Consider the following 20,178-nt stretch of genomic DNA (forward strand, 5'->3'; position numbering starts at 1 on the left):
AGTTAGAAATGTATTTACATTGAAGAACTAGGACCCTGAAAAGTCTAATATTGACTTTGGACATTTAGAACAGAGAATCCAAGGTGACAACACTAAAACCCTTGACACAGCAGTCTTCATAATCATAACGTATGAAAATCCATTACCACCGCCACTAGCCAATACAATCTTTTCTTGGAGAAAGATGTAACCGGACAGACACAGCAATAACTAGTAAACAAAAAGCCGGGAACACAGGTCTTGCCTATTCTGTAACACTGCCAAATTTACCAAAGCAAAGCTAGCAATTCTAGTGGGGGTATAAATAAGCACCTGATTTTTGGATGGCAATTTGGCAAGACTTCAATTGTCCATATCCTTTGAACTTTTCACATTTCTGAGATCAGCACACACACACACAAATCTTATACACGGGAAGTAAAATCCTAAAAATGTAATGCCCTACAGCATTTATTCCAACTCCAGAATAGCCAACACACATATACAACACACATGAAAACCCGACAGATGTCAAACAATAAGAGAATATCATCGATGGGATTATATTCAGTTATTAACATGATATTTACAAAATACTTCTTTATGATTTAGGAAACTGTTTACAATGTAATTTTAATTAAAAAAAGAATATAAAATTGTCAGGTAAAAATTCATACTGAAAAGACTATTAAGTAATATTAAGTAATAAGGGTGATGGAATTATGGGTGTTTTTTTCCCCATAATTCTTCACAATTTTTACAATAAAATGTATTGCTTTACTAATAAGAAATAATTTAAAGAGGATATTTAAGAAGAGTTTGTATGACCATGAAAAGTGTTTACGTTTAATATTAAGCAAAATGGTATATAGAGAATTAAGAGAATTATCTGTGATCCCAGATGGGTAAAAGAAAAGAGGAACCAGGAGGAGGGGGAGGAGGAGGGAGAGGAAGGGGAGGTGGAAGAGGAGAACGAGGGGGTCGGGGGGAGAAGAGAACAACAAGAACAAGGAGAAACAAAATAAAAAGAAATACAAGTGTTTACAAAGTTTATCTCCTTTAGAGAGCTTTGTATAGTTAGAAACTAAAGGTAATTTTTTTATACTTCTTTCTACTTTTCTTTTCCAATATTTTAAATCAATGAGAATGCTTATTGCAAAAAATCAACAATTTTTAAAATAGTAAACCTGAAAATCATTTTCTTCAATTCTGGCTCCTGGACCACTAAATAAAATATCATCCTGGTAGATCAAGATCTTTAATTGAGAGCTCAGAGAACACATTCTATTTAAATCCATTTGAAAGTGGGTATCATCTTTGCCTTTCTTCTGTGGATTTCCTGTCTACTGCTGAAACCACCATTTCCTACTTGTTCTTTTACATCCCAGCTGAGATCTCCATATACCACCATGACCTCTGCTAATCCTATTTTCCCGTATGTCACTGTTAAATTCTCATCAGGCATTATTTCCCTTTTTGAAACAAAAGGCAAACCAAAACAACACGTGAGGGACTTCCCTGGTGGTCCAGTGGTTAAGACTTAGCTTTCTGATGCAGGGGGTGAGGGTTCAATCCCTGGTAGGGGAGCTAAGATCCCACATGCCTTGGGGCCAAAAACCAAAAACCAAACAAAACATAAAACAGAAGCAATATTGTAACAAACTCAATAAAGACTTTAAAAATGGTCCACATCAAAAAAACCCAAAACAGGAGAAATGTCCACTCTCAAGTCCAGAATATCTGTCAAGAGCTGATGAATAACTCCGAGAAGTTCTGGCCAGAGATTAGGGCATGCATGCGTCTTAACTCTTCTGTCACTGGTAAAGAGGAAAGTAAATGCTCTTTCATAAGTATCAGTACTCTGTCAAATTCTTCCTGTTTAACTTTTAGAATGAGAGGGTATGGCAGTCAAAATAATGATACTCTCCTCCCTGCAAAAAATGCCCACATCCTAATCCCCAGAACCTCTGAATATGTTAGGTTACATGGCAAAGGGGAATTAAGGTTGCAGGTGGAATTAAGGTTGCTAAATAGTTGACTTTAAAATAGGGAGGTTATCCTGGATTATCCAGGTGGGCCCAGTGTCATCACAAGGGTCCTTAAAAGTGGGAGAGGTTGGCAGAAAAGAAGGTCAGGGTGATGAAATGTGAAAATTCAACCCATCATCACTGGCTTTGAAGATGCAGGAAGGTCCAAGGAATATGGGAGACCTCTAAAATCTGGAAAAGGTAAGGAGACAGATTCTCCCTGGAGCCTCCAGAAAGGAATACAGCCTTAAACACATTAATCTTGGCCCGGTGAGGCCATGTTAGACTTCTGACCTACAGAATTGTCAGATAATAAATGTGCGTTGCTTTAAGCCAATACATTTGTGATAAATTGTTGCAGCAGCAATGGAAAGCTAATGCAGAGCATATAAAGTTACAGAAAGGGAACAGAGAGCAAATAAGACAATTTACTTTCAACTAAAGTCAAAGAAGGTGGCTTATATATTTCAAGATGGACCCAATACCAAACAGTAATTGAGGAAGAAGATAAAATCTTCTGCTTCAGATATTTTACAGTAGCATGAAGCAGGAGATTGTCAATCTTCCATCCATGATTTCTAAGCAATTTATTACTATTTTTTTACTTGCAGTATCCTTTGTTGTTATTTTACATTGATGTTGCATAGTCGTTTAAAAATTCAAAAATTACAGAAACATGTAATTTTGACAGTCCAAATGTCTGTTACTTTATATCCATTCCCTCCCCTGCTCAGGAAGTATTAAAAACTCCTGTTCATAATTAGATGTGACCTCATACATTTTTCTATAAGCAATGTTTTTAAGCAATTATATCCTTGTTTGATAAAGAAAAAATATTTACTTCATTCTGAAACAGGCTAAAGGCAGCTAGAACATTATCTTACAGCAGTAATTCTTAACTAGGGCAAATTTGTTCCCCAGATGACATTTGGGAATGTCTGGAGGCATTTTTGGTTGTCACAACTTGGAGGCCACTGCTACTGGCATCTGGTGGGCAGAGGCCAGGGATGCCACTAAACATCCTCCAATGCATAGGACAGACCCACAACACAGACACATACGGCTCAAAATATAAATAATGCCAAGATTGAGAAACCCTGGTATAAAGGGATGCAGGTGAAACCATATTTTTGTTTAATAATAAAGAAATATTTATTCCATTCTGAAACAGCCTATAGGGAGGCAGATGCCTGGTCAATACAAGGAAGAGCTTTTAAAATAATCAGGCCATTTAGGATGTATACCTCACAATGTAGAGAGACTTCTCTGTCATGAGAAGGATTCTAGCAAGGCTAACAAGTCCCATGCCAGGGATGCTGAAAAAGGTAGGGGTGCATAGTTGGGGTTGGACTCAGAGGTTCCACCTTTAGTGAAGATATATGATTCCATTTAAAAGCATCGGCAAAAATTTCCTACTTCATACTGGCTAATATTGAGACTAGGAAAGAGAAAAGATAATACCTACTGTATTAATATTATTTTCTTTCTACCATACTAGCTAATGGAATCAAAACTTAATATGGACATTATCCCAAACACGTAACACGCAAGTGACTTCTGCAAAAAAATCTAAAGCCTCTTATCTTGGGCACAGTTGATACAACTCGTGGGTAATCGTTTCACGACCTAAGAAAAGAGATATGGCCAAAAAAACAAAAGAAGAAGCAGTTCCCTGTTGTGGAAGCAATTTAATTTTAGAAGTATTTATAAATACAAGTACTTAACGGCTCCAAGTAAAATAAAATTACTTGACTCTACTCACATTTTGGACACGGGAACACATTTGCCTCCAGTTTGCAAATGTCTAGATGTTTGGCGCCCTATACGGCTGGCTTTCAAGTCACAAATGGGAAGTTATCTAAGCTCCCTGGGCAGTTTGCTGCCATACTGGAAGCATTCTGGTACATTCCACGCCAGTTAAACCACATCTTATGGAACTGGTGGGGCTTTAAGGACTTTGACAAATGAAAGTTTATTCAAAGAGACAATAACCCAACAATAACCAGGCTGATGAGGGAACAAGGCAACAAGTCACATGAGGAGTTGTTAAAGGAACCAGGGATGTTTACTCTGGGGAAAACCCGGATGGCAACGTGGCAGCTCCAGTTCTATGGAAAAGGGACGTGTTCTATATGCACCCAGACTGCAGAACTCTGTTAGCGGGAGCTTTTCGACAAGTACCATATTCTCTCTATCAGAGGAGCAGTTTAAATGCAGGTCTGGGGAACACCATCAAGGATATTGGAAAAGGAATTCCTGTGGATTGGAATGTGGATTAGACAGGCCGGACTAGATAACCCTAAACCTGAGGTTCAAGATCAGAAGTCTATAAGGTTCCCAGCCAGGTAACTGAAATGAGCTCAACAGGACGTGTGTGATAGAAAAAGCAGTGGTAGGGCTGTGCAGATGGGGTCATCTGAAAGGGCCCGCCTCTACTCCAGTTAATTACTGCCATGTTGGAATGAGAGTTCCATGTTACCAGGTCCAGTAAAGCTGGAAAACCATATTTGTGTGTAAAACCGGCTGATTTTTAAAGAGCACCTAATTCAATATTTCAAAGCATTATATAAGTCAAACAGAATAGACTTGTGGCCTCCAGGAGAAACTGTAGCCTCTCTCTTAAAGATGCCCTAACCACCCCCAACCCTAAGGGCCTATGATGGTAAATATGGCAGGAGAGAAAATGTACAGATTCTAGAATTACGGTCACATTTTGTCTGCAATTCGAATCACCAGCCTGGCCACTTCAAGCTGAAATTCAGACGCACCGACCAACAAATAATTAATGGAGTCTGACAAGGGAAGGTAACCGGGCGCCCATTAAGTCACTAAGAACCGCATCTTCCACTGCACACGATGTAAATGAGGAAAGGGCTTCTATTTTCTTCTAAACAGAGGCGTCTCCTTGTAGTAAGTTGCATGTCAAAATGAGGCAGGAAGGAGAAACAGGGTTGCCTCACTGTGGCAGGTATCTGTCTGGCCCACTGAGAAAGTCAGTCCTACCCCAGTGGGTAAACAACTTCAAAACTCTTGCCTGCCCTCCTGAAATTGAGTCAGAGATCAACTAGGGAAAGTTCAAGAGTTTCCTCAGAGAAAGGATGCTTCGCTAAGGGAAAAAATCCTATTCAACTCTGGTTCCCAGCCCCCTCCAGAAATTCTGCTGCCACATATAGATTTCCAATTATCAACATCTTTGCACACACAGATATCTGTACCCAGCCATAGCCAGGACAAAGGCAAATCTGCTAACTTAAAAAAAAATAGTTCCAGTTTCCAGCTTCTATTTTGAATTTTATCTGATCACATTCAAGTTTTAAAAGTAAGCTGGCTATACAATACAGTATTATTAACTATAATCACTATGCTGTACATAATATCCCCAGAGCTTATTTATTTTATAACTGGAAGTTTGTGCCTTTTAATCACCCATCGCTCATTTCTGAATCTTACTTAATGGTGAATATCAAAGTTTAATGAACTACTTTTTATTCCACATTAAAATTTTTGATGGAAGAGGAAAAGAAAAGTAAGCCTGCTATTACGTTAGCATTAATTTCCCTGCGTTCTACGATGGTGTGTTTTATTAGTAACTCTTGGTTAAGGTTTTCCAATGCTCTGAGCAGAGCAAAATATTTTTTTATGTATAATAAACTATATTTATTGAAAAGAATAAAGAAAAAGACATTGAGATTATTATAAAATTTTTGCAAATGAAGCACGAGGAATTCAAAGTAGCATCATATTAGCAAATTAGAATAGTAAAATCTTGCATACTTTAAAGAGCATAGTCATTAGATTATTTCTTTTTACAAGATGAGTGGGGCAGATGTAGCAATGTCATCTCATTATGGAGATGGGAAATTTGAGAGAGAAACATTGACTTCCCATTCTGCCCAGAAACACAGCTTCTGCCCACCTACTGCTCCCACCCTCCGCCATGTCCCCATAATAAATAACCCTGGTGCTGATTTCCTCACCTCTCCTCTTCTCGCCCTATAATCCATCCCCGACAGGGCACCCGGAGGAACCCCTGAGAAAAATGTAAATCTATCAAGTCACGCCTCTGCTCTAGGCTATCCATTGCTTTTGAAACAGATGTCCAGACTGTTTACCTCAGCCTCCAAATCTCTACATGACCTGGACCCCCGTCCCTCAACCTCACGCCTCTGACCCCCTCTCCCTCACCTGCTCCAGACACACTTCCCTCCAGTTGTGCCTGGAACACGTCAAGCTTGTTCCCAGCACTGTGTGCCTGTGGTTCCCTTCACCAGAGCTGCCTGCCCATCTTCTGGGGGCTCATCCCAAAGCCATCTCTCAGAAAAGTCTCTCCTCAAAACCCAATCCAAGAGGCCGGACTCCTCCCAACTGCCCATCACACACACACACACACACACACACACACACACACACACACATACTCCACAATACTCTATCACAGCACTCTGTTTCCTTTTCTTCAAGACATCTAGTCCTTTCTGAATTGACCTTGCTCATCCCTCAGTTTTATATAGAATGTGAACTCCATGACAACAGAGAACGCATCCGCCCTAATCACTGTGCTAGACTCAGCGCCTGGCACATTGTAGGTGCTCAATAAAGATTTCTTGAAGTCAATGAAGGAATGAACGAAGCTTGTACTTGGAATCAACTAGCTCACTTAATTCAATTGGTACCTATTTGTATAGTAGATTTTTTCTTTCTCTTCAACGGCTACATTTATTTTTTTAAACTACAAGCCTATATATATTAGACTGTGTCTATTAGTGTGTTGTGAGTCACTCCTGTAATGTGGAGCAAAGTGACAAGACACAGAACAGGTGCCTGGCTTCATAGAGAAAGGCAGTAAGAACCCACGGCCCATCCCTTCAAACTACAAAGCTTCCTCAAAATTCTGGAAATTTTGGAATAGCATGATTTTAGAGCTAAAGGTTCCCCTTCAGTTTCTCTTCACTCGTTACTTTCTCTTCAATGCTTCACTTTTATGGAAATTTCTCAATGTCTCAAGAAGTCCGTCAAGCCGACTATCAAAGGGTCTTGAAAAAAATTCAGGCTTAAGATGAGCCAAGGTGTAAATAACCTCAGGATCATCTTCCTTTCCAGGAAATATCCAGATTCCTAACTCCAGCTGACATTCCCAGGCTCATTCCAGTTGCCCAGGCACCGAGCTAGCGCTTTCCTTGATGCTCTATTCTGAGAGCCTCAAAGAGGGTGATAAATAGTGTGGGACCACAAACCTAACTGGGTGATGGAACACGTATTCCCCACAGTTGATGTGCGAAGGGCACAGACACACAGTGGAGGGGAAGTGAGGAACCAGGTGCTCAGGGTTCTGCTTGCAGGAAACTCCTCGGGGTGCTGGGCAAGCCCTTTGACACCTCAGTGTGGATTTCTCAACTGTAAATCACCTCCCCAGCCAGGGCAGCAGCTCCTGCACAAACGTCTGGGAAGGGGAGCCAACGTTCAGTGCCCACGTGTGACAAGTGGAAGTGAGGCAGGAGATAGATGGGCCCCAGGCTGAACAGCTGAAGTTTGTCCCCTGTGGAGAGATTCTCTAAGAGGAAAAGCAGAAGGAGCTAAGCCCTGCCCAGATAAGAGACCACATATTCTTCATTCTAGAGGTCAAGGAGACCTTCCCAACTATACATGCACAGAAAGTCTCCTTGGAGGTCAAAAAGGGAGCAGTGTCAACCTACCCATAGGCCTCTTCACTAGAATCCATCTTGGCTAAAAGATGCCCATGCGCACATGGGAGGGCCCTGAGATAACCCAAATACGGACTCAGAACCAGGCAAAGGAAGATGATTGGCCAAGGGAAACCCAGAAGAAATGCCCCATATGAGTAGATTCAAGCTACCATGAGGGCGCAACTCTGTCTCTGAGCCTGCCTGTGTGCGTATCCACACGTACTCTTTTTTCCTCCTAATACACACTTTGCTTGTTTCACTACTTTCCGTTTCTCTGTGGAAATTCATTTTCTGCAAAGCCACACAGGCCAGGGGCTTGTCACTGGCCACTGGTCTAGTGGCTAAGATTCAGAGCTCACTGCCCCCGCCTGACTTCAGTCTCTGGCGGGAAACGAAATCCTGCCTCAAGCCGCTGCAGGCCGAGGTTACCTGAGATCAGAAACAGCAGCTGGAGGAAGCCAAGTCTGCAGCTCTCTCACCAGCTTTGGCAGGGCTGCCAGAACACCGTCCCCGAGGAAATCAGCGGGTGCTGGCAGCTCACCTGTGCCTCCTGGTGGCCCGAAGGCCATCCCCGAGCCGCAGTCAGCAGGACTTCTGTGTCGGTGGGATTCTGAATGCTGCTATGGCTCAGACCGTGCAGAATGTTACACTGTCACTCACTCTGCCCATCACATGCCACATGTGCTTGGGGGAGCTGGTAACCTCACCTCATATTTAATCACAAAGAATAAGCAGTTGGGGATTGGTTCAAGATGGCGGAGTAGAAGGACATGTGCTCACTCCCTCTGGCGAGAGCACCGGAATCACAACTAACTGCTGAACAATCATCGACAGGAAGACACTGGAACTCACCAAAAAAGATACCCCACATCCAAAGACAAAGGAGAAGCCGCATTGAGACGGTACGAGGGGCGCAATCACAATAAAATCAAATCCCATAACCACTGGGTGGGTGACTCACAAACTGGAGAACAATTATACCACAGAAGCCCACCCACTGGAGTGAAGGTTCTGAGCCCCACGTCAGGCTCCCCAACCCGGGGGTCCGGCAACTAGAGGAGGAATTCCTAGAGAATCAGACTTTGAAACCTAGTGGGAATTGATTGCAGGACTTCGAGACCCCACTCTTGGAGGGCACACACAAAGTAGTGTGCACATCGGGACCCAGGGGAAGGAGCAGTGACCGCATAGGAGATTGAACCAGACCTACCTGCTAGTGTTGGAGGGTCTCCTGCGGGGGGGGGGGGGTGGCTCTGTTTCACTGTGGGGACAAGGACACTGGCAGTGGAGGTTCTGGGAAGTACTCCTTGGCGTGAGCCCTCCCAGAGTCTGCCATTAGCCCCACCAAAGAGCTGGGTAGGCTCCAGTGCTGGGTGGCCTCAGGCCAAACAACCAACAGGGAGGGAACCCAGCCCCAACCATCAGCAGACAAGCAGATTAAAGTTTTACTGAGCTCTGCCCACCAGAGCAACACACAGCTCTACCCACCACCAGTCCCTCCCATCAGGAAGCTTTCACAAGCCTCTTAGATAGCCTCATCCACCAGAGGGCAGACAGCAGAAGCAAGAGCAACTACAATCCTGCAGCCTGTGGGACGAAAACCACATTCACAGAAAGATAGACAAAATGAAAAGGCAGAGGACTATGTACCAGATGAAGGAACAAGATAAAACCCCAGAAAAACAACTAAATGAAGTGGAGATAGGCAACCTTCCAGAAAAAGAATTCAGAGTAATGATAGTGAAGATGATCCAGGACCTCAGAAAAAGAATGGAGGCAAAGATCGAGAAGATGCAAGAAATGTTTAACAAAGACCTAGAAGAATTAAAGTACAAACACCTAGAAGAATTACAGAACAAACAATACAGTAACTGAAATGAGAAATACACTACAAGGAATCAATCACAGAATAACTGAGGCAGAAGAATGGGTAAGTGACCTGGAAGACAGAATGGTGGAATTCACTGCTGTGGAACAGAATAAAGAAAAAAGAATGAAAAGAAATGAAGCCAGTATAAGAGACCTCTGGGACAACATTAAATGCACCAACATTTGCATGATAGGGGTCCCAGAAGGAGAAGAGAAAGAGAAAGGACCCAAGAAAATATTTGAAGAGATTATAGTCGAAAACTTCCCTAACATGGGAAAGAAAATAGCCACCCAAGTCCAGAAAGCACAGAGAGTCCCAGGCAAGATAAACCCAAGGAGAAACACGCCAAGATACATGGTAATTAAACTGACAAAAACTAAAGACAAAGAAAAATATTAAAAGCAACAGGGAAAAACGACAAATAACATACAAGGGAACTCCCATAAGGTTAACAGCTGATTTCTCAGCAGAAACTCTACAGGCCAGAACGGGGTGGCACGATATATTCAAAGTGATGAAAGGGAAGAACCTACAACCAAGATTACTCTACTGGGCAAGGATCTCATTCAGATTTGACAGAGAAATCAAAAGCTTTACAGACAAGCGAAAGCTACAAGAATTCAGCACCACCAAACAGCTCTACAACAAATGCTAACTTCTCTAAGTGGGAAACACAAGAGAAGAAAAGGACCTACAAAACCAAACCCAAAGCAATTAAGAAAATGGTAATAGGAACATACATATTGATAATTACCTTAAATGTGAATGGATTAAATGCTCCAACTGAAAGACATAGACTGGCTGAATGGATACAAAAACAAGACCCGTATATATGCTGTCTATAAGAGACCCACTTCAGACCTAGGGACACATACAGACTGAAAGTGAGGGGATGGAAAAAGAGATTCCATGCAAATGGAAATCAAAAGAAAGCTGGAGTAGCAATAGTCATATCAGATAAAATAGACTTTAAAATAAAGAATGTTATAAGAGACAAGGAAGGACACTACATAATGATCAATGACCAAGGGATCAATTCAAGAAGAAGATGTAACAATTATAAATATATATGCACCCAACATAGAAGCAACTCAATACATAAGGCAAATGCTAACAGCTATAAAAGAGGAAATCGACAGTAACAGAACAATAGTGGGGGAACTTAACACTTCACTTACACCACTGGACAGATCATCCAGACAGAAAATTAATAAGGAAACACAAGCTTTAAATGACACAATAGACCAGATAGATTTAGTTGATATTTATAGGGCATTCCATCCGAAAACAGCAGATTGCACTTTCTTCTCAAGTGCACATGGAACATTCTCCAGGATAGATCACATCTTGGGTCACAAATCAAGCCTCGGTAAATTTGAGAAAATTGAAATCATATCCAGCATCTTTTCCGACCACAACGTTATGAGATTAGAAATAAATTACAGGGAAAAAAACCGTAAAAAACAAACACATGGAGGCTAAACAATACGTTCCTAAATAACTAAGAGATCACTGAAGAAATCAAAGAGGAAATCAAAAAATACCTAGAGACAAATGACAATGAAAACACGATGATCCAAAACCTATGGGATGTAGCAAAACCAGTTCTAAGAGGGAATTTTATAGCAACACAAGCCTACCTCAAGAAACAAGAAAAATCTCAAATGAACAATCTACCTTACCACCTAAAGGTTCTTTGAGAAGATAAACAAAATTTATAAACCTTTAGTCAGACTCATCAAGAAAAAGAGGGAGAGGACTCAAATCAATAAAATTAGAAATGAAAAAGGACACCAAAGAAATACAAAGCATCATAAGAGACTACTACAAGCAACTCTATGCCAATAAAATGGACAACCTGGAAGAAATGGACAAATTCTTACAAAGGTATAACCTTCCAAGACTGAACCAGGAAGAAATAGAAAATATGAACAGACCAATCACAAGTGATGAAATTGAAACTGTGATTAAAAACCTTCCAACAAACAAAAGTCCAGGACCAGAGGGCTTCACAGGTGAATTCTATCAAACATTTAGAGAAGAGCTCACACCCATCGTTCTCAAACTCTTCCAAAAAATTGCAGAGGAAGGAACACTCCCAAACTCATTGTACAAGGCCACCATCACCCTGACACCAAAACCAGACAAAGATACTACAAAAAAAGAAAATTACAGACCAATACCACTGATGAATATACATGCAAAAATCCTCAACAAAATACTAGCAAACAGAATCCAACAACACATTAAATGGATCATCCACCATGATCAAGTGGGATTTATCCCTAGGATGCAAGGATTCTTCAATATATGCAAATCAATCAATGTGATACACCATATTAACAAACTGAAGAAAAACATACGATCATCTCAACAGATGCAGAAAAAGCTTTTGACAAAATTCAACACCTATTTATGATAAAAACTCTCCAGAAAGTGGGCACAAAGGGAAACTACCTCAACATAATAAAGACCATATAGGACAAACCCACAGCAAACATCATTCTCAATGGTGAAAAACTGAAAGCATTTCCTCTAAGATCAGGAATAAGACAAGGATGTCCACTCTTGCCACTATTATTCAACATAGTTTTGAAAGTCCTAGCCACAGCAATCAGAGAGGAAAAAGAAATAAAAGGAATACAAATTGGAAAAGAACAAGTAAAACTGTCACTGTTTGCAGATGACATGATACTAAACATAGAGAATCCTAAAGATGCCACCAGAAAACTACTAGAGCTAATCAGTGAATTTGGTAAAGTTGCAGGATACAAAATTAATGTGCAGAAATCTCTTGCATTCCTATACAGTAACAATGAAAGATCAGAAAGAGAAATTAAGGAAACAATCCCATTCACCATTGCAACAAAAAGAATAAAATACCTAGGAATAAACCTACCTAAGGAGGTAAAAGACCTGTACTCAGAAAACTATAAGACACTGATGAAAGAAATCAAAGATGACACAAACAGATGGAGAGATATATGATGTTCTTGGATTGGAAGAATCAGTCTTGTGAAAATGACTATACTACCCAAAGCAATCTACAGATTCAATGCAATCCCTATCAAATTACCAATGGCATTTTTTACAGAACTAGAACAAGAAATATTAAAATTTGTATGGAGACACAAAAGACCCCGAATAGCCAAAGCAGTCTTGAGGGAAAAAAGCGGAGGTGGAGGAATCAGACTCCCTGACTTCAGACTATACTACAAAGATACAGTAATCAAGGCAATATGGTATGGCACAAAAACAGAAATATAGATCAGTGGAACAAGATGGAAAGCCCAGAGATAAACCCACGCACCTATGGTCAACTAATCTATGATACAGGAGGCAATGATATACAATGGAGAAAAGACAGTCTCTTCAATAAGTGGTGCTGGGAAAACTGGACAGGTACGTGCAAAAGAATGAAATTAGAACACTCCCTAACACCATATAGAAAAATAAACTCAGAATGGATTAAAGATCTAAATGTAAGAGTGGACATGATAAAACTCTTAGAGGAAAACATAGGAAGAACACTCTTTGACATAAATCACAGCAAGATCTCTTTTGACCCACCTCCTACAGTAATGGAAATAAAAACAAAAGTAAACAAATGGGACCTAATGAAACTTAAAAGCTTTTGCACAGCAAAGGAAACTATAAACAAGAGAAAAAGACAACCCTCAGAATGAGAGAAAATATCTGCAAACGAATCAACGGACAAAGGGTTAATCTCCAAAATATATAAACAGCTCATGCAGCTCAATATTAAAAAACAAACAACTCAATCAAAAAATGGGCAGAAGACCTAAATAGACATTTCTCCAAAGAAGACATACAGATGGCCAAGAGACACATGAAAAGCTGCTCAACATCACTATTAGAGAAATGCAAATCAAAACTACAATGAGGTATCACCTCACAGCAGTTAGAATGGGCATCATCAGAAAATCTACAAACAACAGATGCTGGAGAGGGTGTAGAGAAAAGGGAACCCTCTTGCACTGTTGGTGGGAATGTAAATTGATACAGTCACTATGGAGAACAGCATGGAGGTTCCTTAAAAAACTAAAAATAGAATTACCATATGACCCAGCAATCCCACTACTGGGCATACACACAGAGAAAACCATAATTCAAAAAGACACATGAACCCCAATATTCATTGCAGCACTATTTACAATAGCCAGGTCATGGAAGCAACCTAAATGCCCATTGACAGATGAATGGACAAAGAAGATGTGGTACATGTATATACAATGGTATATTACTCAGCCATAAAAAGGAATGAAATTGGGTCATTTGTAGAGACACGGATAGACCTAGAGACTGTCATACAGAGTGAAGTAAGTCAGAAAGAGAAAAACAAATATCGTATATTAACGCATATATGTGGAATATAGAAAAATGGTACAGATGAACTGGTTTGCAAGGCAGCAATAGAGACAGAGATGTAGAGAATAAATGTATGGACACCAAGGGGGGAAAGTGGGGGGGTGGTGGTGGGATGAACTGGGAGATTGGGATTGACATATATACATTAATATGTATAACATGGATAACTAATAAGAACCTGCTGTATAAAAAATAGATAAATTAAATTAAATTTAAAAAAAAAGAGAAGGCCATCCCCTTCCCCTTCCTATGGACCAGGCCAATACTTAATGCTAGGATCCCTTAGTTCAGTGTTAGCCCAAGATTAGGTCCCAGGGCTTTGTAACTGTCAACACTTTGAAGGGATGCATTTCCCGGCTCCTACTCATAAACCAACCTCCTGGCTCAGCATTCTTATTGGGGTCAAAGGTAATTTGTGCAAGACTGATTTGTTAACACAAATCCCTCTCGAACCTGAACAACTAAGTCCTTCAAGGGCTCCCAGCTCCCTTTTATGAGCCCACACACCTCTCCCTCCTCCTTCCTCTCATTTCCACAGACACCCCAGAAACAAGAGGTCTGAATGAAAGCCTGACCTTTTCGTTTTTAGAGCTAGAAAGGTCTATGAGAGGCTCCAGGTGATGATGGGGAAGAGAATGTTCTCTGCTTTCTGGTTCTGTTTGGCTTTTTAAAAACAAGCCTTGGGGGCTTCCCTGGTGGCGCAGTGGTTGAGAATCTGCCTGCCAATGCAGGGGACACGGGTTCCAGCCCTGGTCTGGGAAGATCCCACATGCCGCAGAGCGACTAGGCCCGTGAGCCACGATTACTGAGCCTGTGCGTCTGGAGCCTGTGCTCTGCAACAAGAGAGGTCGCGATAATGAGAGGCCCGCGCACCGCGATGAAGAGTGGCCCCCGCTTGCCGCAACTAGAGAAAGCCCTCGCATAGAAACGAAGACCCAACACAGCCATAAATAAATTAATTAATTAATTAAAATTGTATAACTTAAAAACAAAACAAAACAACAAAACAGGCCTTGGGCTTCCCTGTTCTCTGCTTTCTGGTTCTGTTTGGCTTTTTAAAAACAAGCCTTGGGCTTCCCTGGTGGCGCAGTGGTTGAGAATCTGCCTGCTAATGCAGGGGACACGGGTTCGAGCCCTGGTCTGGGAAGATCCCACTGCCGCGGAGCAACTGGGCCCGTGAGCCACAACTACTGAGCCTGCGCGTCTGCAGCCTGTGCTCCGCAACAAGAGAGGCCACCATAGTGAGAGGCCCGCGCACCGCCATGAAGAGTGGCCCGCGCTCGCCGCAACTAGAGGAAGCCGTCGCACAGAAACGAAGACCCAACACAGCCAAAAATAAAAAAATTAATTAATTAATTTAAAAACAAAAACAAAAAAACCAAGCCTCCCCCAGACTCAGGGTAGCGCAGCCGAGATCTTATCTGGGCTGCAGCCTGGAGCTCTGGGACATGCGGAGTAAGTGAGCGGAGCAGAGAGGGACGGCTTTGTCATTCAGATCATACAGCAGCTTCTCGGAACTGGGCTCCGGAAGGAGCAACCCTCGTGTGTGTGGTTGTGTGTGTGTGTGTGTGTAGACCCACAGATAAGAAAACTCCCTGTGCTCCGGGTTCCCCTGTCAGGATTCCCTCTCAGCACCCAATTCTTAGGGGTTGCTCCCCGGGGAAAAGGTTTGGGAGAACTGGGTTCGAATTCCATCACCCTCCCCGCAAAGATCCCAGAGTTGTTCGGAGGGCGGCAGGGAAGGCGAGCCCAGCTCCGGCTTGGAGGTGGGTGCGGGCGGGTTCCCAGCCCTCCAGCCCCCAGCCTCCCCCATCCTCCCATCCCCATCCTCTCAGCCCGCAATCTCCCAGCCCCCCAGCCGGCGGCAGCCCCCGGCTCCCACCCGCCCCGGGGTCCCTCCTCACCCGGGCGCCGCCGGGAACCGGGACCGGGCGCGCCGACCCCGTCTGCTGCTTGCTCGCTGCCGGTACCGCGGGCTCTGTTGCCCGCTGTCCCCGGGTCACCGTGGCCGCGGGGCGGCAGGCGAGGGGCTGCGCGCTGGCTTCGCGCTCCTTCTGCCCCGCGGGGTCTGGTCGCCCCGACTCTGACCTCCCCCGGCGCCGCAGGAGGAGGGACGGGGAGGAGCTGGGGCCGCCGTCCTCCCACCAGCAGAGGCGCTGGGACGCGGGCGAGCTCGGCGCACACAGCACCCTCCCAGGGCCGGGGGTCTGCAATCTGGACCCGCGGGTTAACTTAACCCCCTTCCCCCCGCGGGACCGACCCACGCGTGCAGAGAGCGGGTGCTGCGCCCCTAGTTCCTGTTCTCAGACTCGATTCCGATCAGATCTTTCCCAGTTCCATTCACCCCCCATCGCGCCGACCTTGCTCGTTTCACTGAATTCCCGGTTACTTTGTTTCCATCTGCAATCCGCAATGCACTGCGCAGTCCGCTTTCCGGTTTATGGTATATTGGAACTAGAAATTATGCGGACGATACTCCGGCTTGGAAGGCCTGCCCCTGAGTTAGTTTCATTTCTCCGTGGAAATACAGTGAAGGGCAATCAGGAAGAGCTTTTATGACTTGGGGGGGAAATGGTGTAAAAAGGGGCCATCTCATAGCTCAGCTTAAACCCAGTTCTTTGAGGTTTAGCTGAAATTCCTTCCTTCATTTTCCAATGCTTTCTCCTCAATCCAACTTTCTAATTTTAAAATATTCATTTAAAGCTTCAGTTAGAGACTCAGAGAAAGTAGTTTGACATTCATGGGTGGAGTTAATGTTTTATGTTTTTAGCTAGTGATTTTGGGCTTTTTGGCAAGGTTGACAGGATTGTAGATGAAATTTATTTTATTTTTATTTGGAGGACTCCAGATTAAGAAGGCATGGATTAGAGCTCCTTTCTCACACTTATTAGTGATGTCACTTTGGGCAAGTTCTTTATCCTCTCTGCTTCTCAGCTTCCTCAAAGGTAAAATGGAAATAATCAAAGTACATTAGTCAGAGGCACCTTGTGAGAATGAAATGCAAATGTATGTGAAGTGCTTAGGACAGAGCATACACAGTGCTATCTAATAGCATTATCTTTAAAGAAGCAGTGACTTATTTAAACCTGACAATAGGTGAAAATTTAGACTATCTCAGCCTAATGACAATTGCCTGTACTTCCTGGGATAACCGCCTATGAAACAAATTGCCCCAGAATATTAATCTAAAAGGGTACATGATACCCTACGCAAGAGGTCTCTAAGGACTTCCTCCCTTTAACCTTAAGACAGGATGAAGATTGAGAAGACACAATCAGAAAATTCATCATCACACCTAAACAGGTGGTGGGCTTTGAAAGCAGGTCTTGAAGGCAAGTATGAAATATTTTCTCTCTTTCTTTCCATGCCAACTCTGTGCTTCCTCCCACTGTAATCAGATCACTCTCTCTGAGGATGTCAGACTGGTTGGCATTTAGCAGGTTAATGTCCTGAGGAGGTCCCCAGGGTAGGGTTGCCAGATTTAGCAAATGAAATACAGGACACCCAGTTAAATTTGAATTTCAGACAAACGACAAAAAGGTTTTAGTATAAGTAGGTTCCATACAATATTTGGAACCTACTTATACTCAAAATTATGTGTTGTTTATTTGAAATTCAAATTTAACTGGACTTCCTGTAATTTTTCTGGCAACCCTAGTCCAGTGAAATGAATAAAGAATGGGCCTCACATTCTGAAGGATGGCAAGTCAACATAGACATACAGATTATAAGGTGGATCTGATATGGGCTTTGTTTTTGTTTTGATGTGGTGAAAAACATAAGGTACTTGTGTTTATAAATTGATTCTTTGTTGACCTGTTTCTTATCTCTTAATTCTTACTCCCATTTCCCATCAATATAGAAGTGCTTCTTTACTCTTTAACATGAAAAAAACTTATGACTCTGTCCTCAATCAAGATTTTGGAATAAATAGTAATAATGTGCTCAATAGTGTTTTCAAATAGTGTTTATTGAGGGCAAACTGTATGTTAGGTACCATTTCAAGGATGACTATCCCTGGAGGCTAAGGAAATCACACCATAGCAAGTGAGCCCTTGTAGGTAAATATAGGACAGTGGGGTTTCTGAGAAGTGAGTTATTAATTCTCCTTGGAAGGGGTGGAAATGAAAGTCATTCACTGCACAGGATCCAAGGAAAAGAGGCTCCAAGCCAGATGAGGAGGGAAACCCCCGGGTGGCGGCCTGGAAACTAACCCAACCTGATTAAAGTAATGAAGCTGGAAGAAACAATGGGATTCTATAAAACTAAAAGTATGATTGGGAACTTGGAAACCCTCGAGGCCCTTAGAAGGTAACAGAATGCAAAAGAAAAAATTAAAAGATTAAATTACTTAAATTTAAAATTAAAAACAATTAAAGTTAAAACTAGAAACTCCAAGAGGGAAAATGTCCAGGAAAGGCATGATGTAAGTGTGATATAATTTAAAATGGATTGATTTTGAGCTATTGGGTGGAGACGCCATTAAACCTGAAATCTAAAAATATACTTCTCTGAAAGGCCCAGAGAAGAAAGTATGATCCGAGTATTCCCCTAGACCATCGAAAACAACATTCACCTAGTCTAATAGTGCAAACATGCTTATTGGTTTTCAACTCATAGAAACACCTTTTAAACAAGCCAAAGAAGAATGAACTATGATTATACAGGAGAATGTAAATATGATTGATTTTTAAAATGTAGAAGTACCTATAGGTAAGTAGGTAGAAGGAGGTAGAAGGGAGGCCTACTAGGGTGGAAAAAAGGTTGAGTTACTAAGGGTCTCATTTTGGAAAAAGTCGAGAGTCAAAAGAGATAATGTCCATAGTTAGTAGAACAAAAAGTAAAGGTCTGGATGCACAGTGAATTTGCAGAGGAGAGATGTAGTGGAGGGCCTGAGTAGAGAGATGTAACTCTATTAGGAGGGTTAGAGAAGAGAAAAGATAGGACCAGGATGGATGTGAGCTAAATGCTCACTCTCCTAGTAGAAATTAGATAGACAGTGCCTAGGATGATACACTAAGAAATAATAATATAGCATATTATTTTGGAAACATGGAGATCACCAGATATCTATAAAGGAAAATCATTAAGAGTGACTACCTTTGGGGAATTGGGCTGGGGTTGGGGTGAGTTGAGGTGGAGACTCTGGCTTCTCCCTTTTAGCACTTCAGTACCATTTAACTATTTGGGATATGGGCATGATTACACTGATTAAATATTTAAAATTTTTGAATAAGAACTTGTGAAAAGCAAGGCTTCGCCAAGACAGAGGCTTTCAAGAATGAGTAGGAGTTCATCTAGAAGGAAGAGGGAGGCATCCCACAGAATGTGGGACTGCATGAGCCAAGGCACCGGAGCCTAGAAGTGAAGGATACACCTTGGTGATGTCCAGTCCTCCACTGTGACAAGGGCATCAGGTATACAGATAGGAACCATGGCATTTTTGTTCCCCTGTGTCCAATACAGAGCCTGGCCCACAGTAGTTGCCCAATAGATGTTTTCTGAATGAATAAGAAATATTTTGGGGCAATGGGGAACCATCAAAGTTTTTAAGCAGAGCAGTAGCATTACTTATTTTTAGAAGATGGCTTTGAACTGAAAAAAGATAAGTTGAGATTGGAGAAACCAAAAGCAGGGGATGAATTAGGAGACTATTAGGTGAAAGGTGATATAAAACAGGTCAGTGACAGTGGGGACTGAGATTGGAAGATCTACTCGAGAGATATGAACAAGGCAGAAATGGCCATGAGGGATAAAGCAGAGGGATGAGTCCAAAATGGCCGTGAGATTTCTAGCTGGGGAAACCAGGTAGATGATGGAGCCATTGATTGACACAGGAACGTAGGGAAAAGGAACAGGTTGTAGAAGTGGGATCATAAACACAATTCTGTGTATATTGAGTCTGAAAGACCCGAGGATGATTTTTATAAATTGTGGGTCTTGAACCACTGATGGCTTATGAAATCTACTTGGTGAGTGGGTGCAAATATTTTTTAATGAAATGGAACATGACAACTTTTAAAGTGCATCACACGTGGTAAAATTTAGTGTTGTTGCATAGAATTTGATTTCCATAGCATATATATGTAACTGACATAAAACCTATTTTCCGCAGTATGTCAAAAAAATAGTTTGAGACACTTTGCCCTTGGGTACCAAGTGGTGTGTGAAGTCAACTTATCCCTGCTCGAGAGAGCCACTGTGCACATTTTCCAGCTCTCTCTGCAGT

The 20,178-nt window shown here is 42.1% G+C and overlaps 1 protein-coding gene across 4 annotated transcripts in view; it reads right to left on the reverse strand.

The window, feature by feature from the left end:
- PLA2G7 (phospholipase A2 group VII) overlaps positions 1–16,439 on the reverse strand; it is a 43,242-nt gene extending 26,803 nt beyond the window's left edge. For 3 of the 4 annotated variants that reach the window (XM_082347630.1, XM_082347631.1, XM_082347629.1), the window contains exon 1: positions 15,854–15,987. The gene's annotated coding sequence lies outside the window, so the exon portion shown is untranslated. Of the gene's footprint in view, positions 1–15,853; positions 15,988–16,309 lie in introns of those variants that run through there. The other variant, XM_082347632.1, reaches the window with a different exon arrangement.
- Between the last annotated feature and the right edge of the window lie 3,739 nt (positions 16,440–20,178).

Source organism: Balaenoptera borealis (assembly GCF_965194805.1).
Source record: "Balaenoptera borealis genome assembly, chromosome: 12".
Classification (NCBI taxonomy): domain Eukaryota; kingdom Metazoa; phylum Chordata; class Mammalia; order Artiodactyla; family Balaenopteridae; genus Balaenoptera; species Balaenoptera borealis.